Source organism: Megascapheus bottae, chromosome 15 (assembly GCF_031878675.1).
Source record: "Megascapheus bottae isolate mThoBot1 chromosome 15, mThoBot2.hap1, whole genome shotgun sequence".
Lineage (NCBI taxonomy): Eukaryota > Metazoa > Chordata > Mammalia > Rodentia > Geomyidae > Megascapheus > Megascapheus bottae.
In genome coordinates, this window is record NC_143523.1 from 27767272 (window position 1) to 27781643 (window position 14372).

At 37.4% G+C, this 14372-nt stretch overlaps 1 protein-coding gene across 5 annotated transcripts in view; it reads right to left on the reverse strand.

Moving 5' to 3' along the window:
• The window catches only part of Exoc6 (exocyst complex component 6), a 135023-nt gene that overhangs the window by 100890 nt on the left and 19761 nt on the right, over nucleotides 1-14372 (reverse strand). The window lies entirely within an intron of this gene.

The window sequence follows — 14372 nt, forward strand, 5'->3', positions numbered from 1 at the left end:
TTGAACCTTGATCCTCAGATCTCAGCCTCCTGAGTACCTAGGATTACAGGCAACATGTTAGTATTTTAAAAGAAGTCAGGTGAGCACTTATATAACCCCTTAGTATATCACCTGTACAATTTAAAAAAAAAGAAATTTACTCATTACCTGACTTATGTAACGATAACTCTTCTGTACACCACTCTTATAAAAACAATTTAAATAAATGAATAAATAAAAAGAAATTAGATAAAATGACTCATTCCTGTAATCCTAGCTTCTCAGGAGGCAGAGATCCAGACATAAGGAAGATTGCAGTGTGAAGACAGCTAGAGCCAAAGTGCAAATGATTCTATCCTTTTTTCCTTTTTTATTTTTTTTTGTCCTTGGGCTTGAACTCAGGGCCTAGGCACTCAGGGCCTAGGCACTGTCCTTAACCTTTCTCAAACCTAGTGTTCTACCACTTGAGCTACAGCACTACTTCCAGCTTTTTTTGTGTGTGTATGTGGTACCAAGGAATCAAATCTAGGGCTTTGTGCATACTAGGCAAGCACCCTACCACTAGGCCATACTCGGGCCCATCAAATGACTCTTAGTCAATAAAAGCTAGGTGCAGAAGTATACATCTGTCATTTGAGATATACAGGAAAAGTAAATAGGAGAACCATGTCCTAGAATAGTCTTTACCACGAATGAGAGATTTTATTTGAAAAATAACTAAAGCAAAATGGGCTGGGGTATGGCTCAAATCTTAGAACATCTACTTAGCAAATAGCAAGCACAATGCTCTAAGTTCAAATCAACATACTGCCATAAAATTAATAGCATGAATACTCGCTACCAAATCAAACTGCAAACTGTTGCTTTTCTGTGCAACTCATCAAATCTATTGGCTAAAGTCTATTAAGCAGAATGTTCAAGTGGTTAGAAACTGTTGTGTATAAGTAGTACATTTTTAGTAATGTAACTTGAAGATTAATATGATGAAATACTCTGTTTTTATTCAGAGAAACTGATTTTTGTAAAGAGTAAGAATACATCTATATTACAGTTACAAATAGAAGTGTTAATGCCTAGGAATGCATATTATTTACTTCGAAGAACATTCTATATTTCTAAAAGGAAGGGGCTATTATTTCCAGCTGTTTTCCAAAAGCAAAGGAAGTCTTTATGTCCTTTCTATTTCATGTCATTTGTTTACATTACACTTAATAATGGGTGTATTCAAACTAAAAACTAAAAGCATAAGTGGAATGGCCTAACTGAAATGTTTTTTACTTTTTACCTTACACTGATTTATTAACAACAATAAAAACCAACAAACAACAAGTAGATAGAAGTCCTCCACATGTATTACATATAAAGATCTAAGGCTCAGGAAATGAAAACTAAAAATCTTTAAATCACTTGAGACTTAAAAAAATCATTGTGAATAAAAATTGTAGAATGAAGACACTTATAATCCCTAATAGTATTTACTATAAATCTGAATTATTATTAACTGTTTAATCTCACACATGCCTAAAAAGTAGTCTTTTTGTTGTTGTTGTTTTTATTGTAAGAGTAATGTATAGAGAAAGAGGTTACAAGTTACTTCATAAGGTAAGTATTGTTTTTATCCTTGCTTTATGATGAGCTATACATTATGTTACTGCTATACATTCCATAATTTGAGAGAGATATGAAGTTTGGCTTCAGAGTTGATATTCTCAAATACAAAGCTACCATAGTGTTCTCCAAACATGACATATATATACTTACTGTATCTTAGGTTCCACTATTTCCATGTAAAGAGTAACTGTTACAATCCCCATTTGCAATGCAGTAAAGGAAACCTTACCCCTGATTTCTGGGAGTGAAGTGTTTGGAATGTACTGCCTAGGAAGTGTCTTATTTACTTAACAATTTGATTTATTGGTGAGACTGGGGCTTTTGGCTTTTGAGGAGTTGAAAACTTAAAATCAGTATGGTTGGTAGTTAGCAATGTCTACATGGGCAGTTAGTTTTATTTATATGACCATAGTACCCTAATAAAAACCCTGAACTTCAAGGCTTGAGTGAGGTTCTCTAATTGAAGATTCCAAGTGCTGACAAACTTCATTGCTGGGAAAGGTGCTGTCCACATAATGTCACTGGGAAAAGACATCTGAAAGCTCACATGGGAAACTCTCCTCCCACTCTGTCCATTATTTTTTGTTGTTAATTTTGGCAGGACTGGGGGTTTTAACTTTAATCTGTATTCTTCTGCTATAACTGTAAATAAAATAGCTTTCCTGTATTCTCAGTCACTTTCCCACCAAAAAAAAAAAATTTTTTTGTGGGTTATGGCTACGACCCTACCTCTGGGCCTGGGAGTTGTCCCTGAGCTCTTCAGTTCAAGGCTACCTACCACCCTACCCCTTGAGCCACAGCCCCATTTCCCATTTTCTAGTGCCCGCTTGGCTTTCAACTGTGATCCTCAGAGCTCAGCCTCCTGAATAGCTAGGATTACAGGCGTGAGCCACCATGCCAGGCTTCCCAAATTTTTACCTGAGGGAAGTTCTGGGCACTTTCTAAAGTATAGCCCTACATCTGCTGTTCATTGTTTGAGGTTCAGTTCAAGTTCCATTTTTTTCAACAGAACTTTATCAATCACTTCTATGCCAAATAGTCTGTTAATCTACATGACAGGCAATCCTATAATCCTTTAAAGTTATTCTGATACGTCATCATCTATTACTTTGTTTTGTAATTTAAATGTTTTCATGAACATTATATACTTTATTTCCCCTCAATACACCTTAAACTTCTTGAGGAAAACTTCTATGTACTAGCTCTCAATGAGTCTTCACTAGATAGAACACTGGAGAAAGCAACATAGAACAGCAACTCGAACTCTTTAGGAGCTAGAATGAGATTCTGATCTTTGCTGTTTGCTCTCATCTTGACTTGTATTAAAATCCACAAACATACTAAAAGTATTGAAGTATCATGCAAATTCCAAAATCCAAAATTCATCTTCTGATGGAATGTTGACCCTAGGAAAGACCTAGAAAACTCCTAGTTTAAGCCAAGCATAGTGGTACAAATCTGTAATCTCTGCTACTTGGAACGCAAAAACAGGATGATTTTGATTCAAAGATAGCCTGGAAAAATCTAGAGAATCTTATAGAAACAAACTAAAACAAAAAAGAACTGGTGTTTGGCCTAGTGGTAGAGTGCTTACCTAGCATACATGAAGACCCAGGTTCAATTCCTTGGTACCATATACATACAAAAAAGCCAGAAATGGTGCTGCGGCTCAAGTGGTAGAGCTCTAACCTTGAGAAAGCCCAAGGATAGTGCTCAGACTCTGAGTTCAATTCCCAGGATTGGCAAAAAAAAATCAACACTCAAACTGGAATTAATCACTATATATACTCAATTTATCTATTAATAGCAGTGAAAAAATAAGGTTAAAAATAACTAGGTGGCTCACATTTGTTATCCTAGCTAATCAGGAGGCTGAAACCTGTAGACTTCAGTTCAAAATCAACCTGGGCAAAAAAATCAGTAGGACTACATTTCAAGTTAACCTGAAAAATGCCAGGTTGGAGCCATGCCTAAATGGTAAAGTACCAGCCATGTGCAAATAAAGCCAAGTGAATGTAAAGCCTGGAGTTCAAGCCCCATTATGTAACAAAAAATTAAAGGAATAACTAGACCTTTAGTAATAAGGTAAACAATATGTAATAACGGAAGGAAGGGAGGGAGGGAGGGAGGGAGGGAGGGAAAACTGGAAAGGGGAAGGCAAAAACAACTCTCAAGAATTGATAGTTTAGGGGCAGGGAGTTTAGCCTAGTGGTAGAGTTCTTGCCTAGCACGCATGAAGACTGGGGTTCAATTTCTCAATACCACATACATAGAAAAAAGCTGGAAGTGGTGCTGAGGCTCAAGTGGTAGAGTTCTAGCCTTGAGAAAAATCCAAGGACAGTGCTCAGGCTCTGAGCGCAAGCCCAGGACTGGCAAAAAAAAAAAAAAAAGAAAAGAAAAAGAAAAAAGAAAACAGAGTCTAGATTTAACTCCAGATCTACCTGACTAGAATACCTCTGCTGTTGGCTATTAAATTCTATAGACTTAACAGTTCCCAATATCGAGAAACAGCACAGAATGCAGGGAGGAACTACCAGTGCTGCAACCCAACGCATCACCTTTGAAGATCAACAATTGAGAATGACTCAACAAGGAATCCTTCATGTGCACTGCTGCACCCATCAGGGGAAATCAACCAACACACAGAAAAAGGAGATGAGAACCGAGGCATAGCTAATAGTTAGGCAGCAGTAAGTTAGAAACGCAACAAAATAAGGAAGAAGTAAATTGTTAGAGAAAATGTATTTATCTGCCATCAACAATGAACTCTGAAACATCTTTTCCATTTTGCCCTTAATAACTGTCATTATTCTTTGAAATTCTGATTTGCAAGACAGGAAAAACTACTGTTCAGGCTATTCAACTTTTGAATTATAAGTTGATTAACAATATCCAATTTAATATATTAATATACCAAATATATTACTACTCTAAACTGTTTAGTAAAATACGATCTTAATGAAAATAATGGTTTCTTCTTTCAAAATGTTCTGTGGGATTTTATAATACATACTAAAAAATTTGATTATGTTCTTGAAAACATAAAAGAACTAGAAAACTGAACATTAGAAAAATTTGTTAATTTTCTATTACTACATTCACTAAGGTGGTACCTTACTACTTCATATAAACCAAATGATATCAATGTAAGAGAGTTCAGTCATCTTCCAAGTTTAGTACAATTAATTCTCATTTCTTGCAATATTTAATGCTACACAATAAAAATATAATTTTTTTAAAAAATCAATTTTAGGGGCCGGGAGTTTGGCCTAGTGGTAGAGTGCTTGCCTAGCATGCATGAAGACCCGGGTTCAATTCCTCGGCACCACATACATAGAAAAAAGCTGGAAGTGGTGCTGAGGCTCAAGTGGTAGAGAAAGTCCAAAGACAGTGCTCAGGCCCTGAGCTCAAGCCCAGGACTGGCAAAAAAAAAAAAAAAAAAAATCAATTTTAAAGAGACAATTTTAAAACTTTTGAATAGAAAGCAAAAATAGTTTCATGTGTTACTATAGATTTATTTACATATTTTAATTTTAGGAACTAAGAATACATGCAATTAAAATGTTTTCTAAATACTAAGTCCCAGTGATTGTAAATAGAGATTCCCTCCTTGAACACCTGTTTGTTAAACTTGTCATTTAAAAGATGATGTAAGGGCCGGGAGTTTGGCCTAGTGGTAGGGTGCTTGCCTAGCATGCATAAAGACCCAGGTTCAATTCCTCGGTACCACATCCATAGAAAATAGCCGGAAGTGGTGCTGAGGCTCAAGTGGTAGAGTCTCTAGCCTTGAGGAAAGCCCAGGGCCAGTGCTCAGGCCCTGAGCTCAAGCCCAGGACTGGCCAAAAAAAAAGATGATGTAAAAATCAATGTTAATAAATTCTCTAATAAAAAAAAAGATTGGCTAGCAAAAAAAAATGTTTTCTAAAAATCACAGCTACAAAACCTTTAAGTAAAAATAAAACTCATTTACATTTTATCAAATTTTGCACACTTGAGCAAAACACTCAAATATTATTACATAATACAGATCATCCAAAATGTCAGGCTCATGAAATATAAAAAAGTCAATTTTCTTTCACAAATACCTTTTTCAATTATGCATACAGGACTCCACCTAGTGGTAATAAAGTAAATATAAAAATAAGCCAGACACAGTGGCTCACAACTGTAATCCTAGCTCCTCAGGAGGCTGAGATCTGAGGATCAAAGTTCAAAGCCAGCCCAGGCACAAAAGGACCTGAGACTCTTATCTCCAATTAACCTCTAGAAAATGTCTCAAGGGTAGAGCAGTAGCCCTGAGCTGAAGAGCTCGGAGACAATGCCAGGGCCCAGGGGTAGGGCAATAGCCTTGAGCTGAAGAGCTCAGGGACAGCGCCCAGGCTGAGTTCAATCCCTATGACCCACCAAAAAAAAAAAAAGTAAACAAAAATTAATACTTTTATCCTAAAATGTCTTAACTAAGTAGCTGAGTCTAATTTTTTTTTTTTGGTCAGTCATGTGACTAGGCACTGTCTCTGGGCAATTCAGTTCAAGGCTAGCACTCTACCACTTGAGCCACTTCTACATTTCCAGTGACTTTTGGGGATAAGAGTCTCACAGACTTTCATGTCAGGCTGGCTTTGAACTGCTCAGGCCCTGAGTTCAAACCCCAGGACTGGCAAAAAAAAAATGTTATATCTAGTACCAATATTTTTCCAACCTTTACCAAATAGCAAGCATGAATAGCAATTATCATCAGATAATTCTACTAACCCCAAAACACGTACGAAAATAAATAACTCCAGGAAGGTAAAAGCTAGGTAAAGAAAAAAAGTGATTCTTTCTAACAATATTTACTAAATATTGCACAAGCAAATATGTACTAGAAACTGAAAATCAAGTACAGCAAGCAGACACACAGAGGGAAAATTTAATACAAGTTAATTTTTCTTTAAATCATTAAAATTTATTCACACTGGGGCCTGGAGTTTGGCCTAGTGGCAGAGTGCTTGCCTAGCATGCACGAAGACCAGGGTTCGATTCCTTGGTACCACACACATAGAAAAAAGCCAGAAGTGGTGCTAAGGCTCAAGTGGTAGAGCTCTAGCCTTGAGAAAGTCCAAGGACTGTGTTCAGTCCCTGAGCTCAAGCACAGGACTGGCAAAAATAAATAAATAAATAAATAAATAAATAAATAAATAAATAAAAATAAATTTATTCACACAGAGCATAATTCTCTAAGGAAGCAGGACTTCATAACATAACAAAGTCCAAAATTCTTTGATACATCTTCATTTGAGAGGTGAGGTATCTAACTTCTTTGAATATGGGCAGGCTTGTGACTACTTTGACCATCAACAGAATATGACAGAAATAATAAATACTATATGACTTAGAGGTGTGAAAAAGTCACACAACCATCCACCTGGACTTCTTTAGACAGTTATTCTAGGGAAAGCCATATACCACATAAGAAAACAATGCTAAAAATGATATACTGAAAAGGCCACTTGTAGACATTCTCAGTGACAGCCGCAGCAACTTTCAGCAGTGACTGAACCATCAAGGACCTAATCCAGACGAGTCCTGCAATAACTTCAACAACAAATAGCTGACAAGCATGCTACTGTCTAGATTGTGAATGTGCCCCATAGGGGATTGGGCCCCAAGGAGGTACTACTAGGACTTGGTAGAATCTTTAGGAAGTGAGTCTAGTGGAAGGTCTTGAAATGGGTAGGAAGACTCTACCTCTTTCCTCCCCTCTTTTGCATCCTTCCCATGAGCTGAGCAGTTTTGCTATACTACCCATGACATGAATCTAAAAGCAAGGACACACCACCATGGACTGGAACCTCTGATACTGTGAGCCCAAATAACATGCTTATAAATTTTATATATGTTTTTAAGTATCTGTTAGTGTAACAAAAAGATGACAACCACAGGCCAGAAGCTCTCGTCTCGTTGGAAATCAAGGTTTCCAAGTACACTATAATTTGCACATGCATGAAACACTTAAAGCAGTATTAATTTTTTTCAATAATACCCTTTTTCACCTTTTCCACCTCTGGCCCTAATCCACTTTGATGCTATTCTAAACTCTTTCATGCCCAGGATGCCTTTCTCCTACTATATGCTTCAATATATGAATCTTAATTTCAGTTCAAGATGATTCCTTCAGGACAATTTTATCTTTAGCCACAGTGGATAATGTTCCTATTATATGAGGTTTTTACCAGCTCTTCTACATAAAATATGTACATTATTTTTTATCTATTCGTACACCAAGTCAAGTTTATTTCCAATTATGTAGCATTTATTTTGTCTTCTAAGAAGAACTGAAAGTGTCCATTTTTGTATTCAATTCATAATTCACTGTATTGTCAAAGAACTAGCAGTCTTAATAAAAGGAATAGTTTCACTAGAGGGCACTCTTGCACCAAAAACAGGCCCTTAGAAAATAATTTCCCTTTACTCAATCGAACATCATATGATAGTAGTGGAAGTGTGGCTCAAATGACAGGGCATCAGCCAAAAGTGGAAAAATCCCAAGTGAGAATACAAGCCTTTGAGTCAAGTCCCCATACGAGCACACAAACATACAAAATATATGGTGTAACTTTCATACTTAAGGTAAATAACACTTAACTACAATGAAGTAAAAATAAATAAAATTCAATAATAATAAATAAGTAGAAAAATGACGACAGCATTTAGAATGCCATAGGTTAAGAGAAGTATTAAGTATTAAGGAAGTATTCATAAAGAGTAGCTACAGTTAACATGCATCCTATTGTAATTTTTGCTTGAATGCAGTATTTTTTTATTTGCTTAAGTGATATGCCAGTAAGTTTAAATGTAGACAACAAAAGAACTATCTGATAATACAAATGCAATGAGGCATTTTAAAAGGAATCATGAAATTGTTAACATCTCACATCAGCTCTTTGTCCTTTGACTTCTGCATGTTATCTGCTGACAAAACTTTCTGCACATCAAACTAGTTATTCATAATTGCATCAATCAATATTTTACCTAAGCCAGGCACCAGTCACTCACACCTGTAATCCTAGCTAGTCAGGAGGCTGAGATATGATAATCATAATTCAAAACTGGACTGCGCAGGAAGTCCATGAGACTCTCATCTTCAATAAACTACTCGAAAGAGGTAGGAAGTGGCACTGTGACTCAGGTGGTAGAGGACTAGCCTTTACAGCACCCAGGCCGAGTGAAAGCCCCATGACTGGCAAAAATGGATGGATAGATGGATAGATAGACAGACAGACAGACAGACAGACAGACAGACAGACAGACAGATTGACTCACCTACCACTATTTCATGTGATCAAAGCAAGAATAAAGATGACCGTTACCAATTTCACTTAGGTGGTATTTCAAAGGAAGGAGAATTAGAAGAAACTTCAGATTTTCATAATCATATCTTCTCTAAGATCCTCACATCTTGAATAAACTGAGGTGCTGAACCTCCCCAGGCCACAGAGATCTTCTTAAAATCTTCAACATAGCTATGACCTTTGACATTTTCAATGCTGGTCACAGCAGCAGGGAGGATGTCTGCCATATATCCTGCTTAAACGTCCACTGATAACGTATACATCTTGACTTCCCCCAGGCTTGTAATTCTTAAAACAATTCCTAGGGCCAGGAGTTTGGCCTAGTGGTAGAGTGTTGCCTAGCATATACAAAGTCGGGGGTTTGATTTCTTACTACCACATACATAAAGTCAGAAATGGTGCTGTGGCTCAAGTGGTAGAGCTCTAACCTTGAGAAAGCCTAAGGACAGTGCTTGGTTGGCCTTGAGTCCAATACCTGGGACTAGCAAAAAAAAAAAAAACAAAAAACAAAACAAAACAAAAAACACCAGTAATTCTTAATCTTAATCTGTGCTATGGCTTAGTGTGTGTGACAAGACCCTCTTCTGTAACTATGGATCTTCTCTCCAGAAAGATATACAAACACAACTGGTGTATATACCTTTTCTTTAAGCACTGTTACCCATCCACAACATTGGATAGAGCTATACAGCCCCTTCCCACAACTGATCAATCCAATACATTCAGGAAATTTGAACTGGAATTCTGAATTTGAATTCAGAGATACTCAGCTGTATGTGCCCAACCCATATATAAAAGCTGTCAATGGTAACCTCCAACATGTGCAGGCAGAAATGGAAGAAGCCAGGCTTCAGGGAAGAATGAAAAAGAAAACGGTATCAAGGAGAAATAGAAAGCATTCCTACTTCATCATTCCAATCGTTTGAAAAATGTGGCTATCCTAAACGTGTTTGTGAGACACTTCCAGTATTTCTCCATTTATTTTTCCCCTAAGCCAATGAAGATTGGTATGGTTACATACTATTAAACAAAACGCAAAAATTGGCCGGGAGTTTGGCCTAGTGTTAAGAGTGTTTGCCTAGCATGCACGAAGAGCCGGGTTCAATTCCTTGGTACCACATACATAGAAAAAAGCCGGAAGTGGTGCTGAGGCTCAGGTGGTAGAGTTCTAGCCTGTGAGAAAGTCCAAGGACAGTGCTCAAACCCTGAGCATAGGACTGGAAAAAAAAAAATTAGGCTAAAATACTCATGTGGGTACACATACACACACACAACTAAAAGGTTGATCAATATTATAGAGCATGCTTTCCCCAGAAGAACAAATTACAAGCATACAATAATAATCTTCACTCTAATTTTCAGTTTGTGTCATGACATGACACATGTAGAAAGCAGTACCATGTAACAGTCTGAAGGCACAGTTTAAAATAATAATAGATTTAGTCAGGCACTGGTAGCTCACACGTATAATCCTGGCTACTAGGAAGCTGGGAGATCTAAGAGGATCAGAGTTCAAAGCCAGCTCAGGCAGGAAAGTCCATGAGACTATCTCCAATTAACCACCTGAAAACCACAAATGGAGCTGTGAGTCAAAGTGGTAGAGTGTTAGCCTTGAGCAAAAAAGCTCAGGAACAGTGCCCACACTTGAGTTCAAGCCCCACATCTGACAAATAAGCAAAAAATAAATAAATAATAAATTAATTAATTGACAGACTCCAGAGGAAAATTGATGACAATGATAAAGATGATATACCATCTAGTTTCTATGTACATTATTCAAGCCATCTGTAACATTGAACTGCTAAGTACAGAATTCAGGAAAAGTTTACATCCTAAAATTGGTTGGGTATCCAAACCAACTACAGATGCCCTAACCAAAAAAAAAAAAAAAAAGTTCATACAACCCCAAGAAACAAATATGCGCGCGCGCACACACACACACACAGAGTTTCTCTCATCAGAATCATGAAAAAGATTTCTTGTTCACAAAATATTCATTTTCTGATGATCTGCTTCCTCATATTTCTTTTATTTTTGGTCAGTGGTGGGACTTGAACTCTGGGCCCGGGCATTGTCCCTAAGCTCTTCAGCTCAAGGCCACTGACCTACTCCTTGAGCCACAGCACCACTTCCAGTTTTTCTTGTAGTTAATTGGAGATAAGAGTCTCACAGGTTTTACTGCCTGGGTTGGCTTTGAACTGCAATCCTTAGATCTTAGCCTCCTAACCAGCTAGGATTACAGGTGTGAACCACTGAGCCAGGATGCTTCCTCATATTTCTTTGAAGACATTCTACCAAAAATTTTAAGTTACAGCTTGACTTATATGAAGGACATCTGTTGTCATTATGAATTCTACTACACTGTCACAACAGCTTTTTCTCAAGTCTTTTAAAGGCTATTGCCCAAGGTGTCAAGACACTCCTCTATAATGAAAAGTTATGATCTTTTTCCCCAGAAAAGTACACAAATGAAATGGAAATTTATACCTTCTCTGTAAGAACTATTGCCCAGTTACCACATCCTAATTTTTTTTCAAGGTGAAAAGATCAAACAGAGAGCCCTGTATATCCCCAGCATCTTCAGACGGAAAATGATGCCATTCTATTTGGAAAGATCATATGACCTGTCAAACCATCAAGAAGAAGCAAAGGCAAAGAAAAATTATTTTCTCTAAATTTCTGATGTTGATTTTTTTTGTTTAGTTTTACTTGCCCTATTTTCCACTAGAGGTGATTTCTATGGCTTGTTCTCACTAACAGTATCCTATACCCATTAATAGGAAGAACTGAGCGAAGTCTGTTGGTTAGCATTACTTCCTATAACTAGAGTTGACATAATGCAGAAATGACATTTAACACTCACTACAATTCTGGATAATAGTGTAGCACAATTGCTAATGAACATCCTCTATGTTGAAACTTGAATTTGTAATCAGGCAACACAGATTTGCAATTGGCTTCCTACTTCCTGTTTTTACATTCCTGACCAAAGAGATATCTCTTCCTGTTGACTTTGTACTACTTGGTGAAATGAGAAAGATGAGAAACAGAAACACATTTACATTTATTTGTTCTCTAGAATGAACAACTGATAAAATAAAACTGAATTCAGAAAGCTTCAATATTTACGTAGATTGATGAATGCAGAAATGCTTCCTTAGAAGACTTCAGAAAAATTAAAAAATATAACACTGTCTAAACCAGACTGAATATACATTTTGCCACACAGCTTACAAGATGAACTATATATTTCTACCACAATCCTTGAGGACTACTATAATCTACAAGAGAAACTTGTTAAAAGGTTACCTTTTCAGAAAATAAGAAAAAGAACATTATTCATCATGGAAAACAAAAGCAAAATTAAAAATTGTATTTTATTGTGCCAGAAACTACAAATGAGGTTAGTCTAAAAAGGTATTTTTCAAAACAAGGATGTAGTATTCATATTTACATAGCTAAAAGCTTGAGACAAACTTTCATGAAAGAAATACTACAGATTTAAGAAGAAACTAAAGGTGATTAGTAAGAGAGTACTTTAGCCAGGCCCAGGTGGCTCACACTTGTAATACTACTCAGGAGACTGAGATCTGAGTCTTAGGGTTCAAAGCCAGCCTGAGCAGAAAAGTGCCTGTAAAATTCCAATTACATACTCAAAAACTAGAAGTGGAGCTGTGACTCAAAGTGGCAGAATGCTACTAGCCTTGAGCAAAAGAGCTCAGGACAGCACCCACACCCTGAGTTCAAGTCCCACAACCAATCAAAAAACAAAGAGGACTTTAAGTAAGCCTTTCTTTTTTCTTCCTATTTTTGTGGTAATGGGGTTTGAACTCAGCTTCACCCTTGGTCAGCTGTCAATATACCATGTGAACCATGTCTCTAGCCCATTTTTTGCTGGTTATTTTCTTTTCTTTTTTGCCAGTCCTGGGCTTGGGCTCAGGGTCTGAGCACTGTCCTTGGTCTTCCTCAAGGCTAACACTCTATCACTTGAGCCTCAGAATCACTTCCGGCTTTTTTTCCTATGTCTGTGGTACCGAGGAATCGAACCCGGGTCTTCCTGCATGCTAGGCAAGCACTCTACCACTAGGCAAGACTCCCGGCCCCTTTGCTGGATATTTTGGTGATAGAAATGCTCAGACTTGGGCTGGGAGTTTGGCCTAGTGGTAGCATGCATGCACGAAGACCTGGGTTCAATTCCTCAGTAACACATACACAGAAAGTGTATAGGGTACTAACGTTGAGGAAAAGGCCCAAGGACAGTGCTCAGGCCCTGAGTTCATACCCCAGAACTGGCAAAAAAAAAAAAAGGTAGAAATGCTCAGACTTTGCTATAGGACTGGCTTTGAACCAAGACCCTCTGGCTCCCAATCTCCTGAATAACTAGGATTATAAGAAAAAGACACTAGTGCTTGCTCCCCAAGGTGGGGGGGGAGGAGGAAGGTGGGAAGGAGAGAAAAGGGGGCTTATCAGAGTACACTGTATGCATATATGGCAATGTCACAATGAAGTCCCTACCTATGTATACTAATATGTGCTCATTTAAAAAAATCTTAAAAGGAGAAAAGAAAATCAATCAATTTAATACATTACACAGAGTATCAAAGAAGAGTAAGGGGAACCACATGATCATCTTCAAGTGAATGAATATCAATACAATAAGGGACAAAAGGCCATCTGAAAAAGTATCTAAAAAGTACAGAAAAGCTATCTAAAAAGTATTGTTCATAATTTAAAAAAACACAGCAAACACAATAGAAGGGAACTTCCTCAATTTGATAAACAATATACAGTGTATGAAATTCTAATAGCAGGGCTTGAGGGAGCCAGTTCTACATTCCCATCAAAAGTGACAGTTTTCTACATTTTTAGTTTCTACATTTTAGACATTTTATTAGTGTGGCTAATTTGTACTTCTAAACAATATGTTAGGCACCTTTCCATGTGTTTATGTCCCCTGTATGCTTTCTCTTGTGGAGTATCTATTCAAATCCTATATCCATTTTTTGAGTTACCTGTTTTATAACTTGACCTCAAAGACTTTCCTGATACAATTTTTTATCAATTTATGTAATCTACAAATATTTTTCTCCAAATTTGTTCCCACTCCATGGGTTATTCTTTCTCTCCTCTGTCCTTCCAGTTACTGTGGTTTGAACTCAGGCCCAGAACACTGTCCCTTGGCTTTTTGCTCAAGGCTGCCACTCTACTACTTGAGCCGCAGCTCCACTGTTTTTTTGCTGGTTAGTTGGAGGTAAGAGTCTCATGGACTTTCCTATTCAGACTGGCTTCAAACTGTAATCCTCAGCTATCAGTCTCATGAATAACTAGGACTATAGGCTTGAGACACAGGCTCATGGCCATGAGAAGGTTTTGGTTTTGGTTTTTGGCCAGTTATGGGGATTGAACTCAAGGCCTGGGCAATGTCCCTGAGTTTCTTTTGCTCAAGGGTAG